We start from the raw sequence: 10,210 nt of genomic DNA, 5'->3' as shown, positions 1-10,210 counted from the left end.
AACCCAGACTCGTAAAAAATCAATCCTTTCTTATCTGCTGCTTCTGCTCAGCTGTGAGGCAGATGGTCCTCAAGTGAACCAACCCCTCCAAATATCTCTGATCAGTGTAACCAGGCAGAAAACTTCAGTTTTATTAAGCCACAGGCTCCTGCAGTGAAGAGCCAGCTCCAATTGCCATGGAAATCTGGGCAGATTGAGAGGTTCTGGCCCGGCGAGTCGGGAGTGTTAATCATGGAGGAACATCAATATAACATCCCCCTCTGCCCGCCCGCCCCGTCCTCATCCCGGCTAAAAAAAGGGCCCAGTTCATTATTCAGCCTTTCTTTGCTGTTAATGAACTCCTAGTTGAGACTCCTCCTGGTGTGGCTGTGTGAATACCTCCATCACTGGTATTGCCAATGTCAGGAGGAGTCGTGCTGTTTATACCGAGAGGAGGTCAGCGTCGCTACATGTGGAGAGGGAGGAAAAAAAAAACAACAGGCTAGCTGAGACATCAGCTCCTCCTGTTCAGAGGTGGACTGAAACACCATTGTTGAGGTTTTCGCTGCCGATTAGATTACAGTCCAGTGTGATTCCAATAAGCACAATCTGATTTTTGACGTGATGTGATGTGGGTCACTGCGAGCTGCTACATTTGGCGTCACGGAGGGCGAGACATCCTGTCGACTTCAGCCTTCAGCCGGTCAAAGCGTAGAAGTGTCACTAATTGGAGGTTTACAAATTGGTGCGTTTAGATTCCACCACACAAATTAGCTGAGACTCGACTGTCAGGTCTCTCTGTTATTTAGCTAATGTGGTTATCTGAACAGCCGCTGGTCTCACAGAACGACTGACATAATGTGGTTAGCTCGCCTGTAAGCAGGAAATTACTTGTTCAGATGTGAATAGATAACAGTTGGGCTAGAATAACTGGATGTTTCCTTCTCAGTCTAAACTACATGAGTGCTTCTCACTCATAAACACATACATTTATTTAAATATAACAAACAAAGTTAACTTAACGACAGGTTAGTTAGAGCCATGACCCAACGTGTCAGGCCATCGTTGAGGATCTGCAGTCCTGGGTTTTTGCAGGGTGTCCCACACTGTTGGCACCGTCGAGCGGGTCCAATCAGATCACTCTAATTGGCTGCTCAGCTTAGTGGATCAGTGCCGAGAAAAGTAACATAGAAAGAAGCAGAAAGCCTCTTGATCCTGTCGCTGACGTGTCTACGATTTCAACAGCCACAAGGCCAAAGCTGTCACCTCATTCTTTGACGTTGATTTGGTGCGTCTCGGTCCAGACACGTTGTTTGGCCTCTTAAAACATTATTTCTGGAACTTATCAGCTATCATCTGAGATCATTTAGTCTCTTGGGGGAAACAGCCGATGGTTTAGGGCTTTCTGTTCTTCCCCTTCTGATTCATTATCTACGGTCCAATTAGTAACTTCAGAGGCGAGGATGGAGCTGGAGCTGAGAGACTCTCCAAACCAACTATTTACCTGCATGCAACTAAAGCCTGCTCAAAGGTGATCGGTCCATACTACCAAAAGATCTTATCCTTTACCTTATCTGATGATAAAAGGTCATGATCCAGCTTGAGGTGCTTGAAAATAGCTAAGAAATTTCTCAAGTTTTACAGGGGGGACCACATTTAGTGATGCCCCAGTTTGAAGCTACTGTAGTCAGCAGCACCTCGCCAGAATCAGGAATTTCTTGTGCAACCCGACCCTGAAGCAATCAATGGACTCAGCAGGCTATCAGGCTCAAGTTATGTGCTTAAGAAATGTTAGAATTCCACATATGACCTCGACTGTATTTCATATCCCTCCCCCCTCCTGACCGTCCTGTACACTATCTCATGAGCCAGACATGCAATAAAAAAAAACATAAGGGAGAGAATCTGCGCGTGACCTCTGTGTGAACCCGAGCAGAGACTTGGGAAATTCATGTCAGGGCTGACGCTGCTCAGAGGCGTCGGAGGTGAATCGCAGACGGAATCTGATTTGAATTTCAATTATCGCACACAGGGCAGAGTGTCTAGACAAAACAACTGTCCTGTGTCCTCCGTCACTAAAAGGCTTCTGACAGGTCTATCAACCTGCAACAGACGAGCTGAATAATTTAGGAGGCAGGAACAACAGAGGACAGTGACATTTTGACTTCAAATCTCAACTGGGGTTCATTTATTTATTCATAAGATGTGTTAATATGCAGAGTCATCTTTCCCCTTTCCATACAATGTTTTTGCTCCCATATTCCTGTAAATTGTGTGTTTTTAAATGTCGAGCTCTTGCAAACCACATGATACCCGCTGGTTTCACAAAGCACTGAATCTTGGATCCTAAATCTTTTCTGCTATTTTTGGGGCCTCTCATCTGATGAATGATGAAACTCCACTGAGGCCGCAGCCCGCCATGAATTTCCCCATCCGTCAGTGTGCGAACATAAAGCTTTGGAGACTGCAGCCTAAACCCACCATAATCCCTCATGCCCAAACAAGACCAAAGACAGATTTCACAGGTTCGTGCCTCACAATGCCCAGACTGGAGGGGACACGGCTCTTTGTGAGCCCGATGTGTGTCTGGACATGGGCGCGTTATGGATGTCGAGTGGGTGGAACTGTGCGCGGCCCAAAGTTCAAGGTCAAAATGGATCGGGAGAATGAAAAAGTCATTTGCCCTCATCGTTTTGTGCACGCACCCATGCACACATGTACAGATTTCTCCCATTCCCATTCCGGCTGCCGACGGTCATTCAGACAGAGACCGAGAGGTGAAAGAGCAATCATCACCTCGACAATGAGGCTTTCACACGGGCTGAGCTCAGGAATGTCACTGCATGAGCACTGTCCACCGTCCACGGAGAGAAACGCCGCTGCAGCACACGTTTTGTCCTGTTTTAATAAGAATAACATTTAGCCGCGCATCCCGACCAAGTGACACCTACTTTTGGTTGATTTATCAGATTCTGGTGCAGGTTTGTATTCGTATTATATACATCACAACAAGTTGTTTGTTTTGGTGATTTATATGGGTAACACAATCTGTTAAAGGGGCCCTGTGCAGTTCTGGAAAAGAAATTCAAAACTCTTGAGAATTTTGATACTTACGACATTTCCATAAGTGAATAAACAAGCTGCTCTCAGAGGAGCATAAAGTCCCCAAACACCGTTTGAAGCTAGAAAGGTGGCAGGGTCCGCCACATATAAACAAAATGTGTTGTTCCTTAAGGTCAATTTGTTTATTCAGTTTATTCAGCCATAAAAACAAAGAGATTATTGTTCATTTAATTTGTTTAGGCATTAAAAATTAAGATATTTCTCTTCTGATTAAAACTTCTTCCCCAAAACTACAAAAAGTGCAAGTCAAAAGTTCTAAATCTTATGAACAGGAAACATAAAAAAGGCAGTGCAGATCAGAAATTAAGCACGAGTGAGCAACTCTGTGGCCCATACAACCCAACAGATACCTCATATTTCTAATGAACTCAGTGATTTATGGATGATGTGCAGGTTTTCATTTCCCTTTGTGTGCATTAGACAACAGCCTGTGGTTTGACAGCAACAGTGCTTTCAAGAATTTGATAGTTTAGTAAGTAAAATGGGATGTTTTTTAGGACAGCTGCAAGGTTTTCAAGACACTTCAAACTAAAATGACGAAACAAGTTGATTGTCAGTGACTCTTTTTTGCTCTTTATACTTCTCCTCACTTCCTCCTTTGCAGCTGTAATACATATTGTGGCCGCCAGAGATTCAAATTTGATTAACCTGAAGCAAAAGCACCTAGTCAGTTGTAGGAAGGTTTAATATTTACGTTAGTTTATATTCTGTCCTCAGGTTAAAGGCTGATATGGTTTCCTGCAGTTTGGTCGTCTGCACACCTGTTTTGAACCTGATGTGATTCTTGTGGGATGATTTTGCCCAAATAAAAATAAATGTATGCAGATGACAGTCTATGTTTCGTTTCAATCCTGTGTTTCTCTGATTACTGCTGACTAGACACATGAGACATTTCCTGGCCTGACAACATGAGATGTAGGACATAAACTGCCGTATCTGGTGACAAAGTTTTGTATTTTGCACGCCCGGTGACCCGTCACAGCCTCCTCCCTGTGACTTCTGTGTTGTTCAAGGATATCATATTTCCTACCGTGAATACCTCAGAGGAAAGTTTGTGAAAAGTGTGGGCCATTTATCCCAATCTGATTACTGCATCTCGCCCCCCCCTCTGATGCCAGCTTCTCACTCCACCTTTGAGCGTGGCTGTTGAGAACAGCTATAAATACTTTAACCTTCAGATGTGGTCACACGTATTCAGGTAACCGCTCTTCAAAGGCAGCTATTGTGTTGCAGGGATTTACACCAACCAAAAGTAAATGGAGAAAAAAAAAGTGCACAAGTTCAAATCCTGCCAACTTACTTACTTCAGTGGAAAAGAGTAAAGTCCTGCATGAACTTTTCACCTCTGCCATGGAATTAGATTTGGGGGGGTGGTTTTATTTCCTTCGCCACAAAAAAGAAGGAGAAAAGCCTCTGCGACGGAATGGACAAATTCTGCATAAAGTGGCTGTGACTACAGGTGTATGTTTTTGTAAAAAATGTGAGAGAGATGTGCGGGGTGGAGGGGTTTCAGATGCTGTTCAACAATACAACATGCCTGACACCCTTAACATTATCCAATGATTAACTGTGGTTCCTGCACAACATGCTAAGAAAAAAAGATAAGCTAGCCGTTACCTTTCCTGGAAATGGATGTAAAATTATCTTCAAACTTCAAAAAAAAAAAAACTCAGCTTACGCAATGAGGAGAAACATCGCATAAAATGACATAAGCATGCATAATTTCCAAACTCAGGGCTTTAAAACACGTTTAAATTCTATGTTCTTGCTACATCATCATCTAGATGCTGGTGTAAGTGACTCCATGAAATCACTTGTTGTCTGTTGCAGGGAGGGCACAGAAGCTCCTAACTTGTTGAATTAAGTGTCAATCAATGGTTCAGAGGTCAGCAGCCATCTTAGAGAACTCTGTATTTGTAGTTTAACAGGATTTTGCTTTCAAATAGTGGAAATATTTGACGAACAAAAGCCTGAAAAAGCATTTGTGATTGTTATTTTCTTGCCATCTACGAATGGAAAAGCATTTTGGACTAAATTTTCTACTGGAGGGGATCTACTAGAAGTTTTGGAATAAGAGAAAACACCAAAATAACACCCAAAATACTCTACTGGTGAGATGCCAAAACAATTCTAAAAGTGGTTTGTTTGTTTGCTTTTTGCACCTGCCTGATGTGGTTTTATCTTCAAGTAGTTAGCATCAACCGAATCACGTGAATATAATGAAATGGAGGCGTTTGCTCACACAGGCTAGCTCGTGAAACAATACAAACACAGCTAAGCAAACGGACTTCTTCATCTTAACATCAACTCGTCTATTTGTTTATTCCTCATTCTCAGGCCAGGATATGAAGAAACAAAACCAACAGACTCGGGAGTCTCAGCGTTTCCTTTGAACTTTTTCATTCAGGTGATAATAAACATCTGTTTAGCCTGTGTTCATACTGCCACAGCTCCCTCTCTGTCTCCACGGATCCCGAGGATTAATGAAACCAGCCTCTCTTCTCTGCACCAAAGAAAACAGGAGTGCACTTCTCTAGCTCCTCAAACAGCGTCTCCCCCCTCCTCCTCCTCATCCTCCTCCTCTTCCTCCCCCCTCTCCCCTTGCAGGTGGCCCCGTTCGCTACTTTGAGCGAGGCTGCAGGGCTACGGGAGGAATTCACATGTAAATAGGCCACTCGCTCTCAATAGACTGGGGGGAAGAAAAATGAATCCCGTCATGATAACCTTGCATAATAAGCAGGCGAGGAGCATGCATGTATTGCAGTGTCCCCTTTTTAAGTACACAATGGGATAAATCTCTAAACTCAGCAGAATAATAAGAGAAACCCTGTGGAGGTGGATTTATATGGAAAGTGAAGTCGTGCAGCTTGACACAAACATTACAGTGTCACAGCTGTGCAGGAAAAAAAAACAGCTTGACGGTCTGCATTTTTAAATCAACACACGTCAAAAGAAGTCTGAGTATGCATGTGGCGTCGAGGCTGCAGGACAGTGCTCGCGATGCGTTCAAGGTCATACAGCGCCTTTACACACAGCCTCATAAAATATACAGCCACATTCATGCGCTGATGTTCGGTTTCCCTGTTTATCTCCCACCTGTTTCTACCTTATTTCCCAGCGACAAGCCGTAATGAAGAAGGATGGCGGGACTGAGTTCTGTCATTCTGAGCATCTTTGTTGCAACTCCAGCTCTGAACCTTGACTCCTTCTCATTTTGGATATCATGTTGCTGAATGTTGAATGAATCACTGTTTTATCTTTTGTTAGAAATCACACATTAAATGTTGCCAGTACAATAGATATAATAGATTCTCATTGGGCTTTAGATTTTTCACACGGACGTAAAAAGGCCTTGAAAATGGTTTTAGCTCCATTTTAGACACACAGCGTCTGTTTGTTCCCATCAACACGTCTGTGTTAGCTTCTGTAAAGACAGGGTTTCTCTTTTATAAGAGTGAAAACTTGAATGAAAGCTAATTTTACCTGTTATCCATGGAAAGAGGTGTATTTGCATTCATCTAAGGGGTGCCTGGGTTTAAATAGAGCATGAAAACCTCTGGTGGCAATAGATATTTTCGGGCATCCAGGGCTCATTAAAAGCCATTAAAACGTGGATTTTGCAAACCTCAGAAACTTTACAGTTCTTTAGGTTTTATTTTCAATTTCATGTTGAGACCATGCTGTGCTCATGGTCTGGTTAGGTTTAGACACAAAAAACACTTGGTTGTGTTTAGGAGAAGATCATGATTTGGCTTAAAAAATAATACAGTTTTGTTGCCAGAAACATAAACATCCACTGGTTTTAACACTTACAAATGTTGAAGCGCAGTCTCAAACACCAGTCACTGGCTTGGCAGACTTCTCGTCTGGCTGTATCACCAATGCCAGGGCCAGCACCCCCATGAAAATCTGCTCAAATGCATGTAATGTGAATATGATATCAAACATTTTGTGGATGTCAATATAGTACAAATCCGAACGTATCTGTGGTTTGCTGAAACATAAAGTAGCAGCATATTATTCTGGGGACTGAGCTGTTCAGAAAGTGAAACTCTCATTGATTTTTATCACACAGCATCAGGTGGTTGGCACTTCAAACGCTTGGATGAACATGAAACGCTCCTGCTTGGATCGCCGCTACAAAACATGTTGCTGTTTAAAAACTACAGGACAGAAAAAAAAAAAAGTCATGAAATCAAAAAAATAACTTAAAATTCTCCTGCATGCATCTGCTGGCGTCGAGTGGAAAAGATCACAGACTCTGAGCCGCTGACTGTGCCGTGGTTGTTTTTGTTCCCCGAGTGCAACAATGCATTCAGAATTTTTATGGCAACTGGCAACCATGGCAACAGTGGCTGAGGCTCATGGGTATTGTAGTGTTTACGGCATCAAAATAGAGAGAGAGAGAGAGGAAAAAAAAAATGTAACCGCTCAGAATTTAAGTCGGAATAATTAGGACAGACGTACATAACATAAATATATGGTGTTGTTAAATTACCCATGAGACCCCTTGAGGACTTGTGTTCCCATGCTGAGTGTTTCACGGGTGTGTCTGCGCCGAGCAACGCCGAGGTTATCATTAAAACTAAAGTCTGACACGAGAATTTACAGTGTGGACGAATCCCTCTCACACCAGCTGCTCCTCCCAGTTTGCAGCTTTATCGTACGGTTGTATAAAAATCTCACTGCTCTACACGCCCCCCCCCCCCCCAAAAAAAAAAAAACCACACACACACACACAGAACATTTTGTACAATGCTCAGCTGCGTGCTGCCCAACCTGGAAATAACTGCCAAACCCAATCATGCCTTGGGCGTCTCTCAGCGAGAAGCAGCTGAGACGGCCCAGTGTAGTACAAAGGCAATAATGGGAGAGGAATTCTTGTATGGGTGAGCTGCTCCAAACAAGACATGCTCCTGAAGCGGCGTGTGCTTTTATTCCACGTTGTGCTGGAGCTTTTTCGTGCCAGGCACACCAGCCGAGGTTAATGGGTTAATGCATGGCCCCTGGATGAGAGATTTATTCAGGCTTATCCACCTTTCACTGAAGACTTTACAAGACCGGATAAAGGCGGAGGTGCAGGATGGAGCAGAGGGCAGTCCTTTTTCCTACATGCAGTTATATTATATACAGTATACCATCCAGTGAAATGATTATTATAGTCGCTCCATAGGGTATTAAAATGGAGTCAGCAAAAATAAAGCGCAGGACAGGTTAACAAGCTTTTCCATTTGAGCAGTAATCCCCCGGTGAGTGCTGCAGCTGATCAAAGGAAATGGCCTCAAGTCCATACAAGGAGGGAAAGCAGGACATATGTATTGATTTACACACACACACACACACACACACACACACACACGTCTGTCTGTCTGTGTGTGTATGTATGTGTATATACAGGCACACACACACACACACTGAGAGCTGACCTGGCTTGCAGAGAAAAGGAAGTAGGATCAGGAAAGTGTGAATGTGCCTTCTTGCCCTCCGAGCTTCCCTTCTTAGCAAACAACAAGCAGGGAAGAGGCACCTGGGCTTTGCGACACGAAAACATGTGACAAAGATTGGGAGCATTCTCGGATCCCGACAACCAAAACTTCAAGTTGAAATCCGGCCAGTCACGCTTGTGCGTCATTCCTCCCAACTCTCTTACCGTAATCTCCGTTCTTCGGCTTTTAAATGATCTGACGAAGCCAGAAAGATATTTTAATTAATCACAGGAATTCACTGACTCATCTTAAGTCACATTAAACTAGGATATAAATACACAGTTGGTCAATGTAACTTCTGCAGGCTGTATATACTTCATGTTTACTTACATACATACATGCAGTACCTGCAGACTGTGCAGGCATTTACCCAGTATTTGTTTCCTAGTTTCTCTGAAATTTACTTCTTTGCACTTTTGGTACTGGTAGCAACACACATAACACAACAACATACACTGTAGTCACAGCTACTTTCTTTACACGCACTATGCGACAAAATCCCAATCTTGACCATTCATCATTCTTTTTTTATATTCCTTTACCTTATTTGTCGTGTTTTTGTTCTTCTCTTTCCAATCTGTCTGTCTATTTCAGTCAGATTCCTGGTATGTGTGCACACTATACTTGGTCTGATTGAATTCTCTTCCAGCCCTAAAGTCATACAAACGTGTGAAAACTGGTGCTAAGGACACGTTTTTTCTATTTCTAAATGCGACAGACCCCCTGAGATTCAGCACCAAAACCCCACATGAAGGTCAGAATTATCACATTTAACTGGAACGCATATTTATATGATGAAGGATGTTTGGTGATTCAGCCTGTGAGCAGTGCAAAGCGCCAATCTGCATCGCACAGTTATTTTAGAGAGCCAGCTGCCGCAGCGGCCTGTTGGGCTTACGGTCATTAATTGTTTCAAAGGAATGAGGGAGCAAATGGTGTTAATACACAGGGCTGCATATCCGCCCAGCTCAGTCCAAAAATACTCAGCCGTGCCCCTGGCTGCACAGCCTCCTGCCCCAGCCTGTTGTGCTGGGTCTGGCCTCAGACTGCCCTGACAACATTTTCAAGTCCTGAGGATGGGCTGTCTGTTCTGTCACACATCACTGCATCTCTTTACCCTTTACTCTGCAGCTGCCGGTGGTTCAAAGACATTTAAAGGAACAGCTCAGCCAAAAAATTAAAATTCAGTCGATATCTACTTTTTGTTGTCCACAAAACATTTGTGGAGCTTCACAGAATAAAAAGTGCTGCATCATTCCCCTAAACAAGTGAAGCAGACGGGGACTAACGCTTTCATCTTAGTGAAGATTTCAGCTTAAGAAAAAAGGGGGGTAAATAACATCTGTTCAAATCAATTTGGGATCTCGGGGCTTCAGGAGATCTGTATCATTCTGGACATGAAGCCATTCTATGTTTTTATTTTAAAACAAGTCTCCATCCACTTACGTTGCTAAAAAGAATGCTGCAACACTGATAATCCCTGAGTTTTCATTTATGGGTGGAAAGTTCTTGCGATGTGCGTAAAAGGCTTCATTGATGTGTGCACAATCATTAAATGGACTTTCAGGTTTTTGGGTGTGTTCCTGTGTCAACACCGTCATTATGCAAGCTGCTGGAAACAA

Source organism: Acanthopagrus latus, chromosome 17 (assembly GCF_904848185.1).
Source record: "Acanthopagrus latus isolate v.2019 chromosome 17, fAcaLat1.1, whole genome shotgun sequence".
NCBI lineage: Eukaryota > Metazoa > Chordata > Actinopteri > Spariformes > Sparidae > Acanthopagrus > Acanthopagrus latus.
Note: the sequence above shows the minus strand (reverse complement) of the source record.